Raw genomic sequence first — 19,117 nt, forward strand, 5'->3', positions numbered from 1 at the left:
GATGGGAAGAGCTTGATTTGGGCTCTAAAACCAACTATGCTTACCTTAGTACAACACTGGTATTTGGAGCACCCTACTTCTAGTTGCCTCTTGTCTTAGTAGTATCGTGATGCTGAGCACACCTATACCCCCTTACAATGATGACATTATGAGGAGAGTCTTTAGATTGATAGTAGATACCTTTTAGGACTTGGATGACAATGAGGGCCCTACCTATGGGAAGAAGCCGAAAATTTTAGAAATCATGGCCATGGTTAGATCTTATGACCTCCTGTTTGATCTGGAGTGTGATGACTTGATCCTGCAAATGTTTACACACTTCGTCAACATTAAAAGACATCATCGTGACACAGTCCAAACAAACATGCAGTCCATTTTATCTTCATGTATGGGAGACTGTGAGGCCATTTACAAAAAGTTGCAGTCTAAGTTGTTGGCCATATGGAGGAAGGAATAGTTGGTCTCACTTGCTGCTTATGAGCTAGCTGAAAGGTTGGTTGAGCAGAACATAAAATTGTTCAAGAGACGATTGACCCAGGAGGAGTTATGGAGGATTTGTGGTGACCTACCATGTAACAAGAATGAGCTGAGGAGAAAGGGTCTTTGCTTCATTTGCAAGGAACCTTGGGGACCTGCCCACTCATGTTTGAGTGACACAGAGGAGCTGACAACAGTAGATCAAGAGGAGGTTGTTATGAATATAATTCATATAAAAATAATTAATATAAATATAAATATAATAATAATAAATAATAATTAATTAATTAATGGTTAGTTAGTTAGTAATGAAGAGGCATGTCTTAGAGACATGACCATTCATGAAAGGTCACCTGCCTAGGGTATATAAGCAGGCCCTCATTCTCATTTGTAATCATCTCATATCTCATATCTTATATCAATTCAATATACAATAATCAATATAGAGTTACATGTCTTACAATGGACATTTACGTCTTTGAAGTATTTTAAAGATTTCCGTTGTGTATATGACTTTTGGTCATTACATTGGTATCAGAGCATTCCTCTGAGTATACGAACCTTGTTCGTTATGTTGGTATCAGAGCCACGATGGCAGATCCCGGCCTTTGGCCATCAACTTGTCGTCACAACTAAAGTGTTTCACTACACGAGTTGGAGTTTCTCCATTTTCGGTCAGGCCCTTGGCCACTTAAAAAAAAAGAGTTTAAAAAAGAATTGGAAAAAAAATTATAAAAGAAAAAAAATTTAATTAAAAAAAGGGCCTTTGGCCATTGACATTTCAATTATTCTAGTAAAAAAAAAATAGTCGGATTTAAATTTTGGAGGAGAACATTCATATATATAAAAAGGTTCTCCATTATTGATAAAAAGTGCATGATAAAGTTATAAGGGAATCTGTCCAAATATCTTCAAAACTATACGTAAGAGAAGGAAGAGTAGATAATATTATCTTAATTCTTCATCAAGTGGTTTACAAGCTCCTGGTTTCAGCAACCCATGGTAATTGCTTATGGTATTTTCAAGGTAAAAAAAAAAAAAAAGAATACAAATTCTCTTTATGTGAATGGTAAGTTTTACTTTTTACATGGATAAAATTAACCGAGTCAAAGGCACATAAGTGGACATATATTTTATATTATACCCCAGAGAGGTGAATAGCCACGTTTCACTATGGTTGTAACTTTTCAAAAATAATTTTATATATATATATATATATATAGAGAGAGAGAGAGAGAGAGAGAGAGAGAGAGAGAGAGAGAGAGAGAGAAAAGGCCTTTGGCCATTGACATTTCAATTATTCTAGTAAAAAAAAATATAGTCCGATGTAAATTTTGAAGGAGAACATTCATGTATATATAAAAATGTTCTACATTATTAATAAAGGTGCATGATAAAGTCAAAAGGGCATCTTTCCAAATATCTTTAAAACTATACATAAGAGAAGGAAGAGTAGATAAGATTATCTTGATTCTTCATTAAGTACTTTACAAGTTCGTGGTTTTAGCAACCCATGGTATTTTCAAGGTAAAAGAAGAACAAAAGGAATACAAAATCTCTTTATGTGGGTGGTAAGTTTTACTTTTACATGGAGAAAATTAACTGAGTCAAAGGCACATAAGTGGCCATATATTTTATATTATACCCTAAAGAGGTATATCCACGTTTCACTAGGGTTTTAACTTTCAAAAAGAAAAAAAAAAAGATTATGTCTATATATATATATATAGAAAAAAAAAGATTATGTCTATATATATATATATATATATATATATAGAAAAAAAAGTTAAAAAAAGAAGTAAAAAAGAAGAAGAGAGTTTAAGAAAATAATAATAATAATAATAATAATAATAATAAAAGTATTATAAATAAAAAAATTATAAAACAATAATTTTATAAAAGTACTAAAAAGAGCAATATTCATTTAAGTTTAAATATTGTGGTACAAGAAGTGAAGAAGTGAAGTTCGACAAATATAATGAAGAAGAAAATAATAAAAGGGTTAACACGGAACCCTAAGGTCGAGCAATGGAGTTTAATTTGAAAAACGAATGAAGAAACTAAGAATTCCATATATATTAGATATCATTTTTTGGGATTCAACTGCTTTAAGTAAGTCATTCAGCTATGACCATTTCCATGAGAGGTAGTCATAACTAACTAATTTCTCATGATTTTTGAATAGTCCACTTAGCACTCATTGCATCGGGTGATGCTCACAGGGGTGAAGAAGTGGGATTGAAACTAGTGAAATAAATCACATAGTGTCAATCATCACTTTCGGGGTTTGCACTTGGTAACCAGGACTTCCCGGGAGGTCACCCATCCCAGATCGCCTCTGTCTCAAGTGCGCTTAACTGTGGAGTTTTCCCCACAATCAAGCCCACTTAGCTTGCTACCCGATTTGCAAAACTTTAGGAAGTATTGTGCCTCATGAACCATTCAAGTAGAGTTCCCTTCACTCTTATGAATGGTTCATGAGGCACAATACTTGCTAAGGTTTTGCAAATGGGGTAGCAAGCTAAGTGGGCTTGATTGTGGGGAAAACTCCACAGTTAAGTGCGCTTGAGCCAGAGGCGATCTGGGATGGGTTGAACTCCCAAGTAGTCTTGGTTACTAGGTGCAAGCCTCGAAAGTGATGATTGACGCTATGTGATTTATTTCACTAGTTTCAATCCCACTTCTTCACCGCTGTGAGCATCACCCGATGCAATGAGTGCTAAGTGGACTATTAAAAAATCATGAGAAATTAGTCATTTATGACTACCTCTCATGGAAATGGTCATAGCTGAATGTCTTACTTAACGCAGTTGAATCCCAAAAAATGATATCTAATATAATGCACTGCGAAAACCCCCATTACTTAATTCCATATATAATTCTACGTTTTGGACCAAATGTCCATTTTGTTGAACAAAAGATTAGTATCTATCGATTTTTAAAAACCGCACAATACCTAGCCCAAAATGTTGAAGATTATTTACTTTGGAAGAATATCAAGATAATACCTAGACACAAATAAAAAGATTAAAGGAAGAAATCACAAAACTTCAACAAAAGAACGAAGCATCAGAAAATAAATATAAAGATCTCGAAGATCGGTTTCATGAAAAATCAATAGAAAGCAACGAAGAAATTTGGCATCTAAGGGACCACAATGAGAAATTACTTTCACAGATAAAAAAGTCCAAGGTTAAGAAACAAAGACTAAAACAAGAAAAGGAAAGTTCTGATAAGGAACTAAAGGAGAATCTATCAAAAAAAGAAAAAGAAAATTTGTGCCTAAAAACCCTTAATAAAAAATTATTAGAGCAAATAAAAAATTTAAAAGATAAAGAGAAAGATACTAAGGACAAAGTCAACGATTCAGAAAATGACGAACTTTCATGTCTAAGGAATCATAACCAAGCCTTACTTACGCAAATAAAGAAGCTTAAAAGTGACAAGAAATCACTAAATGACAAGTTAGAACAACTTCAAGAAGTAGTATCGAAGTCTCCAGTTGTTTCAGTCCAAGTTGAAGATAAAGAAACAAATACTGATCCAGTCAAAATCGTAACTCAAGCAGAGGATAAACCTACTGAAGTGAAGACACATGCAGAAGTTGCAGTTCAAACGATGGACATTCCAAATGATGATTCAGTAGCCAACTCAACAACAACAACACCTGAAGGAAATCAGGAAACAACCACTAACATGATAAGGGAAAGTCCACCCAGAAGAACTATTTATCGACATTCGAATCACAAGAGCAGACTTTCCAATCCATCTACGTACTAGTATCACTTAGAACATAAACAACAAATTTATGTTCCAAAGAATACCGAAGTTTGCAGAATCCAGTCGATTAATCTAGGATGGTCCGATCCGTTCTCAGTACGACAATTTTGTCTATCACTCAGAGCATCATATCATCTTGTATCAATGAAGATGAAAGTTTAGAGACGAGAAGATATTCTCAATAAGCTTTGAGGACAAAGCTTCTTGAAGAGAGAGGCAATGTTATGAATACAAATTCATATAAAAATAATAAATATAAATATAAATATAATAATAATAAATAATAATTAATTAACTAATGGTTAGTTAGTTAGTAATGATGATGCATGTCTTAGAGACATGAACATTCATGAAAGGGTACCTGCCTAGGGTATATAAGCATGCCCTCATTCTCATTTGTAATCATCTCATATCTCATATCTTATATTAATTCAATATATAATAATCAATATACAGTTACATGTCTTACAATGGACATTTATGTCTGAAGTATTTTAAAGATTTCCGCTGCGTATACGACTTTTGGTCGTTATATTTTGTTACCTTCGGATCAACATCCTTATTTACCCATCCCAGTGGATATGGGTTTGGATGATCACGAACTTCCAGCCCCAACTTCTTGACCATCTCTACTGCAATGAGATTCACTTGCAATCTTGAGTCAAACAAAGAATCAATGTTTGTCTTCTTGACCCGTATCTTTATATGGAAGAGTTTGTTCATTTCTTTCTCTTCTTATTGCTGAAGGCTACTCAGATTCACCCCCTTCTGCACTGACGTACAAACGATCTTCTCATCCACGTCTGAGTTGCTTTCAACTTGGTTGCTCGAATCCATAGCCATGAGATTCTTCTTATTATCTTTCTTCTTGTTCTTCAGGTTTAGCTCTGGATGCAACTTCTAGCACTTCTCCTCTGTATGGTCATCGATGTTGCAGTGGTTGTAGTGGTTTGTAGGATCTTTGCACTGGTGTGCTTTGGCTGCCGTCTTTTTAGTTTTCCCCTTTTGCTTCTTCTTCTCCTCCTTAGAAGCTTCCTGTTGCTCCTTCTGCTTCGATCAACTTGATTGCGCTCTTTTTAGGCCTATGTTCTCCAGGTATTGTGCCTGTAAACAAGCCTCATCCACCGATTTGAGCTTGAACAACATCTTGCTCGCATAGATGGCGGTGCAGACCCCCCAAATACTTCAGGAGTACATCTGGGTTCTTTGGAGAGGTACTCAACGTTATGCCATCTTTCTGAATTCTATGGTGTACTCCTGCACGCTTTGGCCCGACTTTTGCCTGAAGTAATGCCACCGGATCCATTGGTCCTCCACGTACCTAATGGGATAAAACTGTGACTTAATGAGGGTTTTGAAATCTTCCCATTTAGTCATTGGAGGTTCTCCCCCCAACCTCTGGGTTTCCGTTGGCTCTCCCACCAAATCGGTGCATGGCCCTGCAATTTCAGCCGTGCAAATGAGATTTTTTGTCCTTCCTTAATCTGATGGATGCTGAAATAAACTTCCAGTTGTTGCAACCAATGGTTCAGCTTCAGAGCGTTAATCTCACTGTGATATGGCTTGATGTCGACTTTTGCGTCCATTTTAAACAGGGACTGATTCATGACACTCGAACCAGGTTGATCTTTCCAGATTCTTTCTTTGACTGGTTCTCTGTTTCTCCCCGATCTTCTGATCCCCATTCAGATTTGTCCTCTGCATTCGAACCCCCATCTTCTCCAAATATTCCCAGCTTGCTATTCAAGGCCACCATGAGGAGGCTTACATTGCGGTTGATATTTTCTATTTGTTGTTCCAGACGCGTAAACCTCACCTCTGCAGGATCACGAAGTTCATTTATAGATTCGTCGACCATGATTAGGGTTTTACGATTTTCAGCCTTGCCGATCTAGATCCCTGCAATCTCCACAAAATACCCAAATAAACCTGCTCTGATACCAAATGATCTGTAAACTGCCGTGGATATTCCACTGGACAGTTCGTCACAACAGATTTGACAATAATATATTAAAATTCTAAATTTTTCACTATTACTGTTTTACTAAAACTTCTAGATCTGTAAATTTAACTGTAATTAGTGCATGCATGTGAATGGAAATTATGTAGAAAAATTAGGGAATGACAAAATAAAGTCACACACATAAGATGCAAGATATGCTCTGGGAAACCCTTTCGAGAGAAAACCCATCTGGAAGGTGAGGGTGCTTCACTCTCTTCCTTTGTCTGGAAAATAAGGCTGCAGGTACAAAGAAGTAGTGCTTGTGGTTCGTGGGCTGTTACAGTGCACAAATGCTCTCTATGTGATCTACCTCCTATCTCGCTTGGTTATTTTTGCTTAGCTATGGAACAAAATGCTCTCGAAAGAATGGAATGCTTCTTCCTCCTAGTGGCCTAGTTATAACACAACCCGATAGCCTACCAGTGGTTAAGTTTGACTACATCAACTCTTAACTAAAGTTACAATATAAACTTCTCTTGAGTCTTTTACATCACAAACACGTGACTAGCCCCTTTTCCATGAATAATGGGGGCTGACGCGGCATCCTCCCGAACTATAGGCGTGAAAACAGGAAGGTCAACCTCTGAGTAGCATAACTTTGCATATGGACTCCGATTGACGCACTTCTTATGCCGTTGGAAAGATCTTTGTGTGTAGAATAGCATGAAAAGATGCGGGGCTAAAGCGTCAAAATTTTACCTCCAAAAAACGTCGTTTGATGCCTCAAAACAATCCCATAAGGTTTCAGACCCCGTTTTGCCAAACTGGGTCCCACCGGTAAAAACGGTCCCATGAGCTGATTCCTCCACTTTTCCCAGTCCGAATGCATCGAGATGGATGACAAACAATATAATGATCCAATCTAGATCAATCTTTGTAATTGTCTTGGAGAGATCTTTGTGCTTGTGTGATATGTGTGAAGTAAACCCTAGTGAATGGTTGGAGCGTTAAAGTTTGTCTTGAAGTCTTGGTGTGAGCTACACCTAGTTTTATGGGATGAAACTCTAGAGAAAAATTTGTAGTGCTTCAATGCAAGTGGAGTTTGTGTGATGCATGTTGGTGAATCTCCTTTAGAGATTGCGGCATGCAAGTGGGAGATCCAAGGGGTGGACTTCTGTGTGTTCATTGTTGATGCTAGTTTGTTATGGAGCCTTTGGTGTGGTTAGATAGCTTGGTGGGATGCTTTGCTATGGCTTTGTTTGTTGGTTAGGGTTTGCTGTTGATGGTGGATTCCCTAGCTAGGGTTTGGGTTGTAGAGTTCTTGCTTGGGGTGAGCTGAAGACACTTGTTGTACCAACTTAGGATAAGCTGAGGTATTGTAGTTTATCTTTGTTCATGTAATCTATGTAGTGTACTGTTGCTGTCCCGGATTTATGTGTTACAGATTTGAAAATCAGACTTTGGTTTTTCACTGTTATGAGTAGTTTCATGGCTATTTTAATGAGCTGATTTGCTGGGACGGTTGTGTTGAACTGCATTGTGTTTTAGCATGCCTAAATGAAATTAGAAATCAGATTTAGCATTTCTACAAATCTGCTGTTGTAAAGTAATTTTAAGATCTTCGTGTTGGTTGAGATTGTATCCTAAGGGCTATAATATTCATCTCTCCAAGTATATTTTGGTGCCTGTCTTCTTGAGCTTGCCTGTTGAAATTGTTCGACAATATTGAAGTGTTTGCCACTGGATTAAATATTTAAGATTCAGCCACAGGTTGAAAATTCTGTGAAATAGATCTGGGAAACTTGAAGTAGATGAGGTGAAATTTTTGAAGTCTTTTAAAGCTGACATTTTTGAAATTTTCACATGGGTTGCTCCAAAAGTGTTTTCACCAACCTAGGAGAGTGCTTGGTGTCCTAGCCTCTTGTTTACATTTCCTTGACATTTAAAGAGATTTGATTAGGTGTATGCATTCCTTGATATTGATGCTAGAGGAGGTGCACTTCTAAAGGATGTAGTTATTTTATGTCCATTGACATTTTTTACATGGTAAAGGGATTGAGGATGAGGACATGTCATAGTGTATGGAGCTATGTTATTGAGGAGCGCTAGCCACTAGGAGGAAGGGCATGAATCCCTGGGAGCAAGTGACTACCTTGGCACATATATTAAGGATCATTGGGCATAGAGTCTACTTGTGAGTGTTTGGCATGAGGACACTTGGCCTAGAGAAGACTACACCTTGAAAAAGGAGCACTTGGTTAACACCTTGAAGGGCACATATCTGGAATGAGCATTGGGCCCAAGGACATCATGCTTAGGAGGGTGCATCATCTTGTCAAAATTTGGTTGTCATTGATTTCAATCCAAGCAATAGTCAGAAGAAGCCTTGCTTTCAATGACAAAAATGACAAGGAATATCATGGTTCTTGGGCTCAAGATCATCTTCATTTGATGGTCCTCGTTGTGTTGATTCCAACGGTAAGTGGCATGTCATATAGCTCCTCATGGTTGAGGAGATATGCTTGATCAAAGTTTATGCCTCGAACGTATGGTCAAAGTCTCCAAAATGAGATGATGTGGCAACTCAACAATTGGTTACATATTTGTTCAAATCATAAGGCCAAGAGAATTATTATTGAAGGACTTAATTAATATTTTTTTTTGAGGTCAAACTTGGTTCCAAAAGAGGATTTTATCAAGGGAATATTAACTAATATTTAAAGGTTAAGTCGGCCCTAATGTCCATTGGGGTTTTTGGCTCCAAAATTTCATTTTTCAAAATTCAAATTTGAATATCCAAGTCGGCTTTTTGAACATGTTGGCTCCATTCGAAGCCCCTCCTTCATCTCTATAAACAGAGGCTCAATTCCTCCACAAAGGCATGCATTAAAACCTTTATCTTTGATTGTTCTCTTTGAAATTTGTGGCCTAGAGTAGTCAAGCATATCTGAAGCAAAAGGTCAATGTTCCGGAGAAGGTTTGGGCTTAATTTTGTTTCTTTGGTTAAGGATTATCTCACTGGAATTTTTGTGGTTAGTTCAGAGCCTCCTGACGCCTAATCGGCCCCTTTTTGGTGTTGGAAAATCAAAGTAATTATATTAGGGTTTGATTTTCCTTTCTTGATAATTAATTGTGAGTGTCTTGGCTTCTTTTACTTCTTTATTATCTTATCTTTCATTAAGCAATTACCATATTTTGTGTGTATGAAGATCACAAAACAAGAGACACAAGATATAGGCACATGCTAGGGAAAAATCCCCCTCGAGGGGAAAACCCAGTCAAGATAATTCTTCCTTTCAATAGTATTCTTTGAGTCTCTTCACCCTAGACCACGACTAGAGTTTCCCTCCACACCAAGTCAGCCTCCCACATATTCACCCCCTTCTAGCAACTTCGACTAGGCAACAACTTCTGGCAACAGGCAACTTCTGGAAACAATGAAACTTAGGAGACTTCGATCTCCCAATCCAGACCACAAAACAGAGAGAAAGAGGCACCAAAATTTCGATTTTTCCTTTCTCCTTAGATTTCCCCAAACTCGTATTCACTTCGGCTTCTCGGCAACAGACTTCACACTCTTTCCCAGCTAGAAGAGAACTTCGCACATTTTCCCAGCTACAAGAGATTTCAAACTTGTGTGAGAGAATGATGCTCCAAATGAATTCAATGAGCTTCCTTTGATAGGCTTCATGTGTGTTTGAATAGGGTCCTTAGGCCGACTTGATCTTCTTCTAGGCCAACATAGTGTGGAGGTTACATAAATCATATTTGACTCAATACTTAACCCTTTTACATGATTCAAAATCCCAAGAATGGTCTCTTTAAATGTACAATGACTCTATAGACTCGGAATAAATCCTAGAAATCCTCAATGGAGACTTTGACCTAAAACATGGTGACCCAAGCATGAAACCCATGCTTTAATAAGTCACAATAATAATAATAAAATTTCTTTTCTTTGTTCTTTTGACAAGTACATTACATGATGACTAAAGTACATTATTGAAGACTGAACATAGTTACATTTTCCAAGACTCCCTCTTAACTAGGGAGGTATTCATAATGTACGAATACAATGGAAGATCTCAAACTATATGAACCATGAAGAACTTTAGGCACCACAATGCCATGGACTAGATACCTGACCAAGGCAATCTATCCAAGTGGGACTAAGATGGACTCGCTTTCAGCCCCTTTAAGTACCCTTAGGTTTACTTGCTAACCATCAACCCAAAAATCCAGGGGGGTATCCAAATAACTAACACCACCTTTCCAACCTCGGGACCTAGACATCAACACAAAGTGCCGACCAGATGTCCTCCCAGGCAATGCTTCATTCGTAAAGCCTCAACAATCCTTGATCCAACAGATCAAGGATAACCAATCTCTCCCAATCAAACTGATTGGTAACCAGCATGCTATCAACACCTTCGAGAGATTCACCTGTACAAACAAAACCCCAATCAATAATCCTTTCATATGTACATAATCAAATATAACCTCCTGGGTCTTCCAAACAACTTGATGTTGCTTCTCAACTTTTCAAAGTAGGACTATCAACTGAATCTTTGAGAGAAGATTTCTCAATCATACATTTTTCTTCCTACTTCATATGTAGCAACGTATTCTTCAATCGGATCCTACTTTCCTTCTTTCAGTGGCACCTCAAAATGCATTCTCCAATTTCCTTCTCCTAGTCATGGCCTTCACTAAAACTTACGGCTGTTAGCCTTGGTATAGTGCATGAAAATTGAAGCATAGAATCATATTTGTCACTCCCTCTTAAACAAGGAGGATCTAATCATTCCTATACAAGGAATATTCTCAATCATCCTCTTATCCTAGGGAGATTCCTTCCATTCAAGCTCCCTCTTAACCTAGGGAGATTTCATCCAAACTCCCTCTTAACTTAGGGAGTTCTACTTCTTCTTTTCGTCATCGGAGAATCTTTCGTGGCTTCCAACCATTTCATTAGAGTTACTATCATCCTCATCATGCTTATCAACGAGCATCTTCACCAAATTGAAGATTGTGTACCTGCACAACTTAGATAGCAAGTACAACCAAATCTATAGAAGCATGAAGTTAGCCATATCAGAATCACGGAAGCATTTCAACTTTATACATATCAGATACCCAAACTTAATTATACACAAGAGACATATACTCTTCAACATCTTGCTAGGGACTTTGTCATAAACCCTAGACTACTTCATAACACTTTTCATTCCATCTAGGGTTTCAATGTTTCTTCCAAAGGTATGACATACCTTACTTCAACATATAGCAAACCCTAGAAACAATTCACACAAATATAGATCTACAAGGCATCTAACAACCTTTCAAAATTCATATGTTAGACTTCTCACTAGGGATTCATACAAATCCTAGATTTCATACAAAAGAATCAATCAAAGTCAATCACAACTTAGTCATTAACATGACCAGCTTCCACTAGGGTTAGTTGCAAACCCTAGATTTCCAATCAATCATCAAATCCATCCAAAACTCAAATTTCAACAATCTTTCACAAATCTCAAATTATCATATTATCAACATTCATCAGAGATTTCTACTTCAACTAAGGTTCAACTCCAAAACCCTAGAATTTCATTTTCACAATTTCAACAATCTTACACAAATCTCAAATCATCATATTTTAGAGATTTTACTTTGACTAAGGTTCAACTCCAAAACCCTAGAATTCCATTTTCACAATCTCAACAATCATTAAATACATAGATCTCAGATTGTTACATTTCACACTAGACAATGTTACTACTAGGATTTAACTGCAAAACCCTAGATTTTCATTTTCAACAATCATTTAATAGATTTTCATATTATTCGAATTCAAGCTTCTGTGATCCATATCATAATATATCAAATATTTTTCGGAAGAAGTCACATTGAAGATTTTGGTTGACGCTTTTTGAACCAAGATGAACCACACTTTTGGTTCGAAATGCGTCGACCAAAATCCTCAATGTGACTTCTTCCGAAAAAATATTTGATATATTATGATATGGATCACAGAAGCTTGAATTCGAATATCACTAACCTGCACAGGGGGGCCGTCACTATTAAAGTTCATACTTTTGAATGAGCATGCTTGCAGGTGTCCTGAAGATGAACCACACTTGTTGGTTCGAAACGCGTTGACCAAAATCTTCAATGTGACTTCTTCCAAAAAAATATTTGACATATTAGATTTTCATATTGTTATATCACACATACTAGACAATTTAACTTCACTAGGGTTTAGCTACAAAACCCTAGATTTCCAAATATCATCATCCTAGAATCTCAGACAAGGATTTCCATTAAAATCCTAAGAGTTATGACCATCAATAACTAGGTCAACACATATATCTAGGAATTCATAATCATTCATAAGCATATCATATGTCCAACAACATTAATACATCTGACCTAGACCAAGCTAGGGTTTCGACCAAAAAGACATATCCATACATGCCTAGATTTCATCATCGTGCAAAGACTTTTCATATCATGTGTTAGTCAAACCCAACTTCACAATGATCAATAAGAGTTAGACACACAACCATCTTGATTACACTAGGGTTTGATCAGACAAACACACACATACCAAGGAAATCATTTCTAAGACAATATAAGGATCTTGTTTACACATTCCACCAAACCCTAATGAGCTAGGGTTTCAATGTAGAAACATAGCAAACCCAACACTACCAAAACTTCAAGGGTTCGGGGATTTAGACCTTATCATTCAACCCTAACAAGTTAGGTTTTCCCGATCATACCAAAATCCCAAACATGACATCATCATACTTCAAATAGAATTTCACAATTTAGGGTTTTAGACATTCACATTAGCATACCCTTCGGTTAGGGTTTTCCAGAACCTGTCTAGGGTTCTACATAATCAGTCAAGAGTATGAGTGGGGTGGTAGATCTATCAAGTGATAAATCACCCAAAAACAAGAATCATTATGATTCAATATAGCCAGACATAACAATGTTAGTAATAGATTGGCAAATGAATCATCCTTTCAATATAAAGAAATCAGTGTATTTAAAGCATACCTTTGTTCCTTGACCTACCTTGTCCTGAGAGGTTCTCCTTCATACTTCTTGAGAATATAGTAGATGTCTTACGGAACATGAATATATGCTAGACTTCCAAAGATTCGGAGGTGATCCACACTCGACTTCTTTCCTTGGAATACTTCTTCAGGTGTTGTATTATCAAGACTCTTATGAGGACTCCTATTTTGAATGTATACCACTGTCAGCACTGCGTCTTCCCATAAGAACTTTGGTAGATCTTGATCAAGGAGCATAGTTCGAATGCCTTCTTCAATTGACCTATACTTCCTTTAGACCAATCCATTTTGTTCGGGATAATGAGCTCCCTCTTAATATCAACTTCCTTACAATATGCAATCAATTCCTTAGAAGTGTATTTCCCACCATTGTTAGACCCTATGTTGCGGGGGAGCGTCCCCCCCCCCCCTCGATCCCGCTCCCAATCCGCGCTCCGGGCGGGAGCGACTCGGGAGCGCTAAAATTTTTTTCGCTCCCTGCCTTTTCGGGAGCGTTTTGCCTTTTTTGCAGCTTTTTTTTTTGTAGTAATGTTCGAAATGCAATTTTTTTTTAAAGAAACAAATTATTTTTGAGTGGGGCAGCTTAATGATCAAGTCTATGTCCCTAGTATTGATATGCTATTCATGGTAATGTTAAATTCTTAAAGTAAAAGTGACATTCTCCTTAATCTTCATTTTCATCCTTTTACTTAAATTTTTAACATTACCATGAAATGACTCAGGATGTTTGAGAGTGGTTTCGGCCTCATTGGATTTCATATGGAGAAAGTAGAATTTTATATTTCATTCAAAATCCAGTAGACTTATCAGTTTTTCAGGATTTCAGGGGGATTGCAATGTTTCCATTGAATTTTGTCATGTATTAGGGTATGGAACTCGTATTTAATCAAGAGCACCAATCCCTCTATGTACCTTGATGTTAGTGACATTGGTTGTCGAACTCCTCTATCATGACCCTCCTAAAAATGTACACATCACTCAAACAAAATCTTGACTTGACATGCTATGCTTTTTCTATCTTATGTTAATGCTTAGAGGGTGATATTAATGACAAAGATCCCTATATAGATACAGAGGTAATGACAAATATACCTCTAGATATTAATGCTTAGAGGGTGATATTAATGACAAAGATCCTGATTTTCCAACGAGACTAAAAAATTAGACATTTCTCATGGTGGCAAGAGGCCCAAGCATAAGAAATAGATAATAGATTTACTTCTCTTTTCTAGTTTCTAGTAGTTTTTATAACTATTGGCTCTTTCATATTTATTATGATATTTTTTAAACAATTTATGACAATTTAAGTGTTAAACACACATGGAAAACATAGAATAGGAAAGATAAATCATGTGAGTACATTTTTTTTTATTAACATCAGATATACATTTATAGTACAATATGTGACTCTTGGGTTTTAGATCCCAAGGTCTCTTGGACTGCTTTTGTCCATTCGACTTCCACACTAACCCATTAGGATTAGGTGTCCAACATTCCCCCCCTTAATCCGAAGGGTTATGTATGAGTCCAAGAAGAGAGCTGTAATACAAAATGTGCAAAAAAATGCATGGCAGCACTAGGCTGAATGTGCTCTATGAAATGTTGGTAAAAAGGGCAGTGGTTTAAGGATGACCACCAACACTGGAACGCTTAGTGCAGTTCCCGAAACTCTTCCAAAACTGGCAAGAAGCTGGAGTCTTCTGCTAGAGGAAGTGTTCTTAATCTGTGATGGTTTAAGGATGACCAACAACTCTGGAATGCTTAATGCAATTCCTGGAACTCTTCCAAAACTGGCAAGAAGCTGGAGTCTTCTGCTAGAGGAAGTGTTCTTAATCTGTGATGGTTTAAGGATGACCAACAACTCTGGAATTCCTGGAACTCTTCCAAAACTGGCAAGAAGCTGGAGTCTTCTGCTAGAGGAAGTGTCCCAGATTGCCAACTGAAGGCATGTTTAGGGGCATCTTTGTCTCTGGCTACAACTCTGAAATTGGTGTGGCAGGTTGTGGCTTAGGCTCGCTTGATGTGACTTTGAAGCTTGTAGATGACCATCATTTCCCCCCCTGTCAGATACAAGGTGAGATGATGGAGAAAACTCAACTGCAAGACTTTTCAATACTTTGGAACAAGTTCTGACATGTGTTTGGAATATCTTCTTGGCTGTTGATGCCCATTGCCAAGAAGCGATCCATCCAAGATGAATCTTTGTTCTTGCAGGACGTTTGTTTTTGAAGCATCTGTGTGAAGAATGATTGGTTTTATGACAGTGCTTACATGGATGAAGATCAAAACAGTGATCTTTCAAATGGCCAACTCGGTCACAGTGTTGGCATTTCACGCTCTGTTGTTTTTGTTGTTGTTGTTGTTGCTGTGGAAGAGGTGCAGAATCTGGAACAGCTGGAGGTGAACTGTTATGAGGAGCAAGTGAACTGTCATGAATGAATCCAGCACTCTAAAACTGAATGGGCTTGGCATAGTCTGGAATATGAAAGGACAAGTCCTTGTCATATCCAAGACCAGTTTTGTGCTTGTTGTGGACAAGCTGTTCCCAAGGTCTGATGATGGGCTTGGGAAGTGCAGACTGAGTTTCTGCATCTGCATATACAACTGCTGCTGGATATGAATGAACTGTACCATTATTAACATGCTGCTGATGGGTGGTTGTCTCAATGTTTTGAACAGAAACAGGTTCAGAGTGGTGTCTATTTTGATGTAGTTCTTCTTGCTGTAGCTGTGATTCAAGCTGCAAAAAATCGATCTTTTCCTGTGCATTTTGTAAACATGTCTGAATTTCTGAGAGAGATCCTTTGCTGATTTGTAATGTGTCATCAACAGTAGATAATATCAGAGTTTTAAGGAACTGTAATACTTCACTGGTTCTGGCCATTTTTTTTTTTCAATGTCTGATTTACACCTTAACAAACTGATCACAACTACTACTCAATGCAGAAAAGTAATATCTACTCACAGTACACAGCAATACCCTTTATAAATGTCAGCAAATGATCAGTGTGCAATATAAAAGATTACAATCAGTTCACCAGAATCTTTATGCAGCAGTGGAATCAAGGAATCAATGCACTATAATGAAATCTAAATACAAAGCCACACTGGGGCAGCAACAACTGCAAACTTGTTTGGATCCTTCAAGTACTCCTTCACTTTCAAATCAGCGTCAGCAACAAGTTCCCAGAATCCAGGTTCTTTAAAACGGACTAGTAACATGCATCTCAGCTTTTTTCCCAAATCAAAAACCTCAATAGCTGGCAATTTCACAACTGTACCATTGCATGCGGAAGCTTATCTTTCATGTGATTCAAAATCATTCACCATTGATTTCTTACTTTCATTAAAAGCCATCATATATGGAATTATCTCAATTCCAATATCTACTCATCAATAGGAAAATTCATAACTTCTTAAACCCAATGACTCAAATCATTCAGATGCTCATCAACCAAATAAACATCATTCATATATGACCAAAATTCAATGAAACAATGTAACCATGTTTTAACATTATTTTAATGAATGAAAGGCTTGGACTTGTCCTTACTGAATGCGCCCTTGATCTTTTAGCAGTAGTACAAATGATCCCCAATAAATCTCAGCCTCCTAAAATGATGAGGAATTCGGTCTTCCAGGCATCCGGAACTCCTTTGCTCCTATTGTAATCAGCAATGTCTATATTGTGATTGTTGTCAGTAGCAATGCTAATGCAGCCTGTGCCTTAAAGTTTGTGGTTGAGGCAGTGGCGCTGTTCAAATCCTACTTTGGTGGTGCATTCGATGAAGATGCCATCCGGAATAATTTTGTGCTAATTTACGAGCTTCTTGATGAGATCAAGAAGGGCGACAACACCCAACTCTTCAAAGAGGTCGCCCACAAGATCGGTGGGAAGTTGGGTTCTGATTACTCCCTCGACCAAAACTGGATTGACTCAGTCGAACGCCGGGATGGGTTGCTTGCAGACGCCTTCAAGAATTATGTCCGAACGCGTGACTACTGCACCACTTCGAAGCACATTATCCAAATGTGTTTGAATGTGATTCTGGTCAGCATTGAGATGGGTCAATTCATGCACGTTTCCAGTTATGTGACCAAGGCTGAACAAACCCCTGATGTCCAGGATCAACCTGTTGTGGTTGCCAAGCTAAAATGTGCTGCAGGTCTAGCTCACCTCGAAAGCAAGAAATACAAGCTAGCTGCTCGCAAGTTTGTTGAGACAAACTTTGACCTAGGGAACAACTATACAGAAGTTATTGCTCCGTAGGATGTTGCAACTTATGGAGGACTTTGTGCACTTGCGTCTTTTGATAGATCAGAACTTAAGAATAAAGTTATAGACAATATCAATTTTCGAAATTTCTTGGAACTAGTGCCTGAAGTAAGGGAACTTATTCATGACTTCTATGCAAGCCGATATGCTTCATGCATAGAGTATCTGCAGAATCTCAAGGCAAACCTACTGCTTGATATACATCTACATGATCATGTGGAAACACTGTATGATCAGATTCGGCACAAAGCAAAAAAAATGATATAACTGCAACAAACAGTTTTGCAATTGCCTCCGCAACATCGCTGTCATCAATCCAAAGATATATCCAAATGCAAATCTGAATAAAATAAATTACACCATTTATAATATAATAGGCAACGACGCCAGGAAAGCTTCAGCAGAGGGAGTGAGCGACACGGCTTCGTTTCTTTCTTTGAAAATCGCAGAGAATAGAAAGGCATTCCAAGGCAGCTTGAACAGAGAGAATATGAAGAGATTACACTTCATTCAACACAGAGATCCAAAATACAGTTTCGACATTCAATACAACGTTCAACCATCAAATACTAGTGCACATAAATCCGGATTTTAATCAACGCAAGCTTCAATGCACTCACAAGACTCAACGCACAAAGAATTCAACCAAGGGATAAACCATCGCACGAATTTGATTGTCCCAAGTCGGCTTCACTAGTGTACATTCAACGTTCATTGCAAATAGAACTGTATGCATTACTAAACGTAGAGGAAATGAACCAACGACTTGCTCAACATTGCATTCAAACTGTATTCAATGCAGAGATAATGTTTGAATGGAGAATGAACCCACAACTTCTGTTGGTTCGCAGGGACATATTTTAACAGAAAAAAATGACAGTTGATAGGAGTTACGGGGTCGAATCGCAGCGGTCAAATACAAGAAAGCCCTCCGCAGCCTTTCAAACTCACATTCGCGTAGGAAGAAATAGAACCTCAGGCTTAAACTGTCCGTCCACCTGCTGTCTCAATAAGAAGCGCATAGCATACTTTGTCTTCCCAAAGGAGGATAATGAATTGCGTTTGGTACCTGGTGATGAGCTGCGTTTGCGTTACTCTGGGGATGCATTGCAGTCAGAGAAGAATATGAAACCGGCATGAAAACGCATTAAACACAGTTCTGTTCTGACAAATGCAGTCATATGGCAGCGTGGCCTGGGAGGAGAGGCATTCGAATATCAACAGACAATTCTCAGGAGGTAGCGCTGGGCAATACAGGAATAGTAATGAACAACAGATTATATGAAATAGCGTCAGGGCAGCGCAGGTGTGGACAATCAATGGAGGCCAGTGGCGTATATGGAAACCCAACAGTTTAAAATCACAGTTTTGTCAGGGAATAATGGTAAATCCCAGGTGGTGCAGCGCTTTTAAATGGAGCGTATATGGACAGAGAACGCAGGTCTCATAAATAGAATATGGAAGACAGACATCTCAGAACGGCTTGGACAGATGCGTTATATGGCAGAGGCAGCATGTCAGGAGCGCTGGAAAAGAATATGGCATAGGGCCAGG

General features: G+C 37.9%; 1 protein-coding gene and 1 pseudogene across 1 annotated transcript in view; both read left to right on the forward strand.

Annotated features, from left to right (window-relative positions):
• LOC149163775 (pectinesterase 31-like) overlaps window positions 1–19,117 on the forward strand; it is a 243,999-nt gene that overhangs the window by 100,971 nt on the left and 123,911 nt on the right. The window lies entirely within an intron of this gene.
• Window positions 16,508–17,830, forward strand: LOC149163776 (COP9 signalosome complex subunit 1 pseudogene; annotated as a pseudogene).

Source organism: Pinus tabuliformis, chromosome 5_1 (assembly GCF_031772625.1).
Source record: "Pinus tabuliformis cultivar Carrire ecotype Pingquan chromosome 5_1, CPIR1, whole genome shotgun sequence".
NCBI classification, from domain to species: domain Eukaryota; kingdom Viridiplantae; phylum Streptophyta; class Pinopsida; order Pinales; family Pinaceae; genus Pinus; species Pinus tabuliformis.